The 9,208-nt window shown below is 34.4% G+C and overlaps 1 protein-coding gene across 1 annotated transcript in view; it reads right to left on the minus strand.

Moving 5' to 3' along the window:
- Window positions 1–6,826, minus strand: part of LOC145662944 (uncharacterized) — a gene marked incomplete in the record, with an annotated part of 1,119,390 nt that extends 1,112,564 nt beyond the window's left edge. Inside the window, 1 exon segment of the mRNA XM_081728979.1 lies at window positions 6,752–6,826.
- Window positions 6,827–9,208: the final 2,382 nt, after the last annotated feature.

Below are 9,208 nucleotides of genomic sequence, written 5' to 3' on the forward strand. Positions count from 1 at the left end.
CATCGTAAATAGATGTAATACTCACAGGTAGTTTAGCTTTGATAATTTCCAATTGATGTCTTTTCACTATGCGATCTTAATTCTAACTCCCTAGTCCACTCTCCGTACTTAACGAGCACAACCCCTTTCTGGGATTCCGATGCTTCCTGGTTGTAGCGTAGAGCTTAGCTCAGGTCTCCGTATGAAATGCCTTACTTTGTTATTTTCGTATAGGAAAACTTCCTATAATTGTGGTGTGATGCCTACGTTATAGTTTTTTAAATTTTTCTAAACAGTTTGAATATAGCTTTCTTGTTTTACAATAAACAAAATAAGTTTACAAAATACATGTGAGTATTTTGGGTACTTTACAAAATGGTTGAATGAACAAAATAGGAAGGTACGGAAGAACCCCGAGAAAACCAACGCACACAGTGTTTGTCCACCACAAAGCCTACTTAATCAAAGTGGCATGATGTAGTAGTCCCAACTTGAGCGAAGTACTACGTCTGAAATTAATTTCAAATGGGTCAATCGTTTACCGATCACAAACAAGTAACATTGATTTAAATGTGAAGGAAGATTTTATAGAAAATGACCCCTTCCCCTAAAATGGAAAGGTTCAAAAACGCTAGCACACATGTCTCCTTGTTTATAATGAGGATTTTGTATATCCAGTTTCATCTTCCTAATTGACTGGATAGTAAGAAACTCAATTTCCGTATGAACTTTCATCCCTTCTTTTAGGATAGGCATTATAATTAAAGTAATATGATAAAAACTCACTTCGAAGTAAGTTATAACTATATCCAAAAATCAATTTCAAACGGCTCAGCTGTTTTTTCCGTGATGCTATCACAAACAACATCCATTTCATTTCTGTGTAGTTTGTGAACAAACTCGCCTGAGTACTTTTGGGAAAATCAACCGATAAAAACTCACATTAAAAAAAGACAAAATGGGATGCAGGGACGATCAAGTTCGTACCGCATACCACAATCTTCAATCGGCCAAATATGTGAGGGGAGCTCCGTGGCTAAACGGTTAGCGTACGCGCCTTTGGAGTGTAGGAGACCGGGTTCAATTTCCGGCGGGAGCTCATGTAATTCGGATTCCACGTTAATGTGTAGGTCCACGTCCCATATAGACTCGCTGCTGAATGGGACGTTAAACTCAAACTCAGCTTAGCTCATCAAATGTGAGAGATAAATGTAGTATTCATTAAACTTCATTTCCCCTCCCTGCGAAGAGTTAGAACTTTTGACAGTTTAGGCTATAAAATAATTCCTCAATTTACACGTTTAAATGTATTACATATTTCTTTCATTTACAGAATTATCTATAGCAGTATTTCTCAAAGTGTGGGTCGCGACCCATTCGTGAGTCGTTTCTTTGGTGAGTCGCGAGAAGTTTTTCCCTTGAATTGTGAAAATTGTATTTTCATGCAGAAACATACGATGTAAAGTAAGTACTATCAGTAGAGATGCTGGGTTAGGATGGAAAGAGAATGGGTGGGTCAAAATCTGTCATGGGGTAGGGCATTGCAGTGAGAATAGTGTTAGCTCTGTGTTACCTTTCTATGGAAAAATTAGAAATATGATTTACAAAATTTAATTGGTTTGAAATACCAGTATTTCGTAGAATGACAATATGTACTTGAATAAAAGTAGGTGGGCCACAAAGTATATATATATAGAGTGTCTCAAAAGTCCCCGACAAAAGGTAACTTTGTTATTATCAGAGTTACAACAAAATCTAAGATGGGAAACCGTCTCCAAATATGATGTTTTCAGTCTAAAGTGATATATATATATATATATATATATATATATATATATATATATATATATATATATATATATATATATATATATATATATATATATATATATATTAAAATAGGACGAGCCATTTGGGCTGTACACTCTTTATGCGTCCAATGTTAAATGAAAATGCAACGTTGTATGTGTGTGTGTGCGTGTGTGTAAGACTTCAATATATGCAACCCACACACAACCCTATCGCTAGAAGGGCTGTCTGGCAGCCAGGGATTTACAAACTACTTCCAATAGAAATAATGGGGAAACGATTTTTAATTCTCCATATCTTGCAACTAACTGAATGAATCACCTCCATCAACGAACGAACTCTGTTGATAACTTCTGACTCTCTACACCAGCGTTTCCCAACCGGTGTGCCGCGGCACACTGGTGTGCCGTGAATGGGCCGCTGGTGTGCCGCGAGGAAATCGAAACAAAATGATTAATTCTATAGCAATCAAATTGCAAAACGCAGGGAAAAATGTATATTTGTATTGCATATTACTATGAACCTCTACTATGAATCTACAATCTTATGTTTCATGTACATTTCTGTACATTTCTAATGTTGAAAAAAGTATTTGTTATTGTTATAACCATTATTGCGTCTTTATTCTTGCAGACTATTTCGTAACTTGAAAATTTAAAATATCATTCAATCCTTTCGACAAATTACCTACATTTGTGTTTTAAAAGTAAAAGAGATTTGTTCGTTCGTTCGTTATTTAGTGATCGTCCTTCTTAGTAAAAGGTTGGATACAGTTTTCGAAAAAGAAAGCGTAATTTTAAAAACCTGAGTCCAATATTTCATTGCAATTGTTTTCTGTTTTTAAATTAGAATGAAAAATAAGCATAGTGATTTACCACAGGGAAAAACCAGTGATCGAGCTTTCTTCTCTGTGAGAAGGAGATCAATAATCACAAAAAAAATACCACGGTATTTTATATTTACAAATAATTATATCTATAAGTGTGCCGCGAGAATCCAAGTTACACCCGTAGTGTGCCGCAAGTTGAAAAAGGTTGGGAAACGCTGCTCTACACCCTGATCAAAATTTATGTGACCTAACAAGTAATTCTTTAGAATTTGTGTCTCCCAGACGGAGTAAATATATAAAGGAATTTTTGGTAAGCGAACTCTTTGAAAAGATTGTTTAAAATAAATAAAAATCAATTTCTAAAATTATTCAGCTCTGGCACGATTGTCAGGGTAGCTAGTAGTTGTAACATGTCACTCTGTTAGTTACAAAAAAAAAAAAAAAAAAAAAAAAAATGATGATGTATAAATGCATTCTATTTCCAGTCTTCGATAAACTAGTTTCGTTTGTCAAATTTTGAATATAGCGCCTCTAGTGGCGATTGTTGTTACTTCACCCAGCACTTGAGTTAATTTCATTAGATGTGTGCTGGAAATGTACTCGGTAAAACCTTGTAATAGTAAGCTCTATTTTTCGAAAACTGGTAAATTATTCTATTAGAGTTGTGTGTATATTACAAGTGAATTCAATTTGACATTCTAAAGTGTGAACTGTTATTTACTTAATATTCTGGTGAGTTGTATAATAATTTTCTTAAATTTAAATCGAATTCATATATGTTCTAATGGACACTTAACTGTTTGATTAAATGGGATATAGACAGTTTGTGCTAATAACTTCCTATATTCGATATATGTATATATATTTGAAATTTCGGTACAATTATCCAAATTATTTTAGGTTGTCGTGGAACACGATTAAGTTGAGATTTATTGGGACTAATATTAATTTCACTTGCATTTGATTTAATGTGTCCAATTAGTAGCAGCGAGTTTAATGACTTGTAAAGAAATTTGTAATGTCGATTGATTTTGTTATAAAGAAGAGCTTCCTAAATCATTGACTTATTACTTAACGAAACTAATATTAAAATCCTTGACCTATTTATGGTTTTGCGATTGGCCTAATTTTTAGGAAGGTTATATGGTATTTATAGTTAAGCTGAACATATGGTGGTCATTAGGATTTCTGGCAACTATTCTTAATTTATATATATTGTTTCTCAAATGTGGCGGGTTTTCACAGGTGGGAGGCCCGTACCGAGTAACGAGCTCCTATCTAAATAGAAACGTTACATAGTTGACGCATATTGGTTTCTAACATTCAAAGATAAATGATCCCTACTAAATAGGTAATGTGCAGAGGGCGCAAAACTTTCCTAGTTTATCTTCTGGTTTCTGGGTATTATCTTGTATTGTCGATTTCTTCGACAACTTCTAGTTTAATCCCAATTTATCATGTGGTAATGAGTTATTCCTATTTTCAAAGGCAGTTGAATGTAGTTCCACCAAATGAAGCATCATATTTATATCATGTTCTATTTTCAAAACATAACTTAGTTCTCTATTATCTTTGTTTGTTTATGTTTAGCGTAACTTTTCAGCACAGACTATGTGAGGTGTGAACCTATATTTTAAAATGGAATTCAAACCACTGTAATGGGTTCAAATTTTGATGCTTTACCACCAGGAATCGAATGCGAAACCACGTACACTAAATAGGCATTTGCTAGACACTAGATCAGCAGGTAGGGCCTTAATTTAGTACGAGTTTGATACACTTTATTCCTTTTTTATCGCCCCCATATTACAGAGAAGGTCAAACGAACATTCAGGTTCATAATTTGAACTTTCTTTTTCAAATACAAAGCACTATCAAATATTCCTATTTAAGATAAGGAAGCATGAGGCTTTACTTAATGATATGTGTAATGTTTCCGTGTGGGATTAAACGTATCAAAATATGAGGAATCGAAACGAAAGCTTAGAAACGTTGTAGAGTAACAGAGAAAATGCACATCTCCCACCTCTAAATGTTAAGAGAAAGTAATGTTGGTAGAACTTTTGTTTCTTTCTTTCAAGTAGGGTGTGTTCGAGACGAGAGGCAGGATTTTCATGGTGATATTCGAGACGAGATAGAGCTATCCCATTAAAAACACGTACATGTTTCGAGATGAGACACTTTCATGACATTTTCGAGACGAGATTTTCGACTGTTGTATCGTGTGCATCTCTTGATATTCTTTAATAATGCTACAAAAAAATCCCTTAGATTATCTGGTTTTGGACTCTCACTATCTTAACTTCACCAAACCTCTAAGGAGTCAATGTGAATTTTATTTTACAATTCTCAAAATAATATAAAACATAAATGACTGCGGTAAAATTTTCATCGTATTGGCCTAGTATTTTAAAAACATTTAACACACTCTGAAATGAAATGAAAGTGAAACACGATTTCCTGCCTAACAAATATGACACAATTCTCGTAAATAATACTTTAACGTTAAAACATCTTGTTGCTGCAGACCATATTGTTAAATCTAATCTAAACTAAACTCCCTATTGATACAATACGCGATCAAAAGAATATGCCCAGCTAGACTGGCTTTAAGTTGGGCCAGTGGCATACTGAAAAGAAAGTTTTTCGAGTTTTTACCCTTCTTGAATAAGATATTATGAAAATACATTTATCATCAATGACAGATTTAAAAGGTAAAAACTAGGGAGGTAGCCAGAACCCAGACTATAATAGGTATATCATGAATTTACTATAAACTTTCAAAAATATATAAATCATAGCTTAAATTATTTTTGGCACTCAAAAACTCTGGGGATCTAGGCCCCCCGGCCCCGCTACTGTTTATCATATTAAGACAGGTATACAAAAATCCTAAAAATATATCAACTTGGGAGTTTGAACCTACTTGCGAAATTCTCCGTAGCTACTCAGTTGGACAACGTGTGATTAGCACACCGGTTTTCATTGTAGTTATTTTTTTTTTTTTTGACTGAAGTTCGCGCCAGTTCTTAATTCGAGAAGCATTCCAATTGCGTCACGATTATGAATTAACAGTGATAATTCATCGCTGCGCCTTCACTGTGTGCAAAATTCAGAATTTTATGAGATAAAATAACGAATGCATTGTTTATTATTATTTGTTATGTGACAGTAAGAAAATCAGATACGTGTTGCTACTGAGCAAGCATTATTGTTGCCATTTTAAGAAAATCAGCTACAGGTCTTTGAGAACACTTGACGGAAAACAATAGCAGCAATTTGACCAGAATGTCACTAGGCGGATTTTGTTTTATGAATGAATTACCCATTAAATGAATTATATCGCATAAGGGTCTTTGTATGTATGTGTTCTACACCAAACTGCTCTTATATCTGTAAAAAGCGCATTTTAAGCAAAAAAATACACATAGCAGATTTTGGAGGCGCAGTGATGAATTATACCCTAATCAGAAATCGAACTTAGGACAGTGCACCCCAAAGGCTGGAGTGTTAACCACTAAACGCATGGAACACATGTTATTAAACCGAAATGAGTTGCAAACACTTATTGTGATTTAAAACAAAAATGACCCTTTGAAAATAAATTAGGCCCGTAAAATTTTTGTGTAACGAATGTGTTACATTTAAGTGCTTCGAAAGTAAGTCATCTCTTCAGAATTATTTATCTGATTATTTATTCATTAGACCCTAAACAAAGATACTATATTAATCAATAAGTAATTCTCTTGTTTACTGAGTTTAATCTTCAAGAGTAATAACAATTAATGTCTTTTTACTTAAAAAAAAAATCGCTTCGCACTTTGTAACGAACCACATAGGACCAAATTATTCCTGGGGTTACAAATGAACTATAATTATTACGCCGAATATTAAAATACAGATAAAAAAAATAATGCAACTCAAAAATTCAAATTAGTTAAATATTTTTCTATAAACTGAAAATATGGGAAAAATTAATGTCGCGAATTGCAAATCAAGGAACATTTTATTATTAAAAGTATTCTTTAATACCTCAAACGACTTTCTTCTCTTTTATCTCATAATGCACCAACGAATAGGATATCTTTTTTTAAGAATGCACAAAATAACTTTGATCAAAAGATAAATACTTACCACCTGCCGAGCTCAAAATATTTTCTTCACGTTACGAACAATCTCACCTCACAACACGATAACAACGCGCGCACTGACAGTGCAAGTCGAACTGCAAAACGATAACAAACTTCCCTCTCTCGCGTGTACCACAGCAGCGACATTAGCGGTCGATGTATGAACTTCGTCTACAACTGCCTGTAACAGCACTACCTACAACACACGTTTTCAATAGATAAAAGCAAATAAGTTTCTTGTCACTTGTTTTGGAATTCAATTTCAACGACCATACGTAAATATACAAGAAAAGGGAAAGTGTTAAACAAGGTATTTGATTCTCGATAATATATCGAGCCTAATACATGCAGGTTACCAATAGTTTCCATATTAGCAAAGAACTTAAGTTAACAATCTTAGTTTAGTTTAACAGACTCTTATTAATAAAGTGTCCTCGATTTTCGAATTACGACATTAATTTTTCTCATAGCCTTAGTTAAAAGAGAAATATTTAACTAACTTGAATTTTTGAGTTGCATTATTTCCATACTCTATATTTTAATCTTCGTTGCATCCACGCGTGCCGACTACGTGGGTACTCTGGGACTCCGGCCCGGCACCCACCACACACAAGATTTTTTAGTTTGGACCTGGGTTTGAACCCGTTCCTCTTGCGTTTAAGTCAACCGTGTTACAGACTCAGCTAGGCAGCTCCAAATTATCCTTATTGTATCGGTATATTTTTCTTTATCACAGCACAGCCCTTTATGACAGTGTTTATAAAAGATTTTAACTAAAAATAAATCAATCAAATATCGAGACTTCCCTGAAAACATATAGGCTAACACGTCCCGCCATTGATATGCAAATACATACAATTTTGAAAACTCGGCGCCGTTGGTTGTATCAATTATAGAAGTTCGTTCATAATTCTAGTGAATGATTCTGTTCTATGTGATCTGCTAGAAAATGAGGAACTTTTTCTTTTAAATCACTATTATCATTCGAGATTAGTCAGTGAACGTGAGAATAACTTATTGATTTTTACCTAACTTCAACATCTTTCCTTGATGATAGGACGTAACGAACAAATAAATATAAAGTGATGAATTGCTTTAAAAGAGCTTAGGAATTTCGTTACATAAAAATCTTATCTGTTTTGTTTATTTTCAGAGAGCGCGTATTATTGTTTTAAATCACAGTACGGCATATTCAGAGGCGTTTTCAGCGTCGTATTAAGAGTTTGAGTAACACGTAATACTCACCTTCATATTTAGAAACACATTAGTGAAGTTACCAACGATTTTCAACGAAAAAGGCCAGCTATGACATTTCCACAGGATTTTCCAAACATTCGGAAAATATCAAGGTAGGAGAGAATAATTCAGGAGTATAGATGCAAAACCTGCTAAATCCATTTTTCAATTTTGTCAGGAGACGAAACAAAAGTGACTCCCTTATGTTTCAGAATTGTTGAACATTTTTTTTTTTTCGTTTAATGGTAACTACTTAATGCTGATGAGTGAAATCTGCCACTAAAGAAAACATCGGCGCAAATCTGTCTTCAACATTGGGGGGGGACGGGTAAGACCGTTCCCATATATATATATATATATATATATATATATATATATATATATACAGGGCCGGCGAGAGGGGAGGGCAGGAGGGGCCAGAGCCCTGGGGCCCGGGGCTCCAAAGGGGGCCCGGCGGCCGAGGATAAAGAATTACTAAATGTTGTATATTCTTGCTCAGTTCGTTTCCAATCAGTGCGCTCTTTGTGTAACAGTTTTTGTGTACTGTGGTCTTGCAAAGAAATGACAGGTGACCAGATCCAAGAAAAAGCAGCTGCACTAGTCCAGCGATACCCAAAAGATTTAGGAGATGATCTTTCTGATGAACTGCATAGCCTGAAATTGATATATTCAGCCAATTTTGGTGAGAAAACGCTTTCACCATGGGATCTCCTAAATAACATCAAAACTTTGAATCTAGAAACTTTATTTCCAAATCTGACAGTGGCCCTTCGTATATTCCTCACAATCCCTGCTACCGTTGCTAGTGCAGAGCGCTCTTTCTCTCTGTTAAATAGAGTAAAAAATGTTTTACGCTCTACAGTATGTCAAGATAGATTATCAAGCTTAGGCTTGTTGGCAGTGGAGACAAAACGTGTCAAGTGTACCAACCTGGATGCTAACATTGATGAATTAGCCCTGAAAAAGGCCAGAAAGGAAATTTTGTTGTAACTATACGTAGAAAAGGATACATTGTAACTGTAACAGTTGTCTAGTATTAACATACATAATTCATTTCTCCTACAGACAATTACTGTTAATATCACATTATTAATCACACTATAGTTAATTTGAGCAATATTTCATTGAAATAACTAAATTAGGCCTAATGCATCATGTCTCTAATTAAGAAAGACTAACTGCATAGCTTACTTCTATCTAATTATTTCTAGCAACAATTTATGCA

Source organism: Thermobia domestica, chromosome 10 (assembly GCF_964235325.1).
Source record: "Thermobia domestica chromosome 10, izTheDome1.hap1.1, whole genome shotgun sequence".
Lineage (NCBI taxonomy): Eukaryota > Metazoa > Arthropoda > Insecta > Zygentoma > Lepismatidae > Thermobia > Thermobia domestica.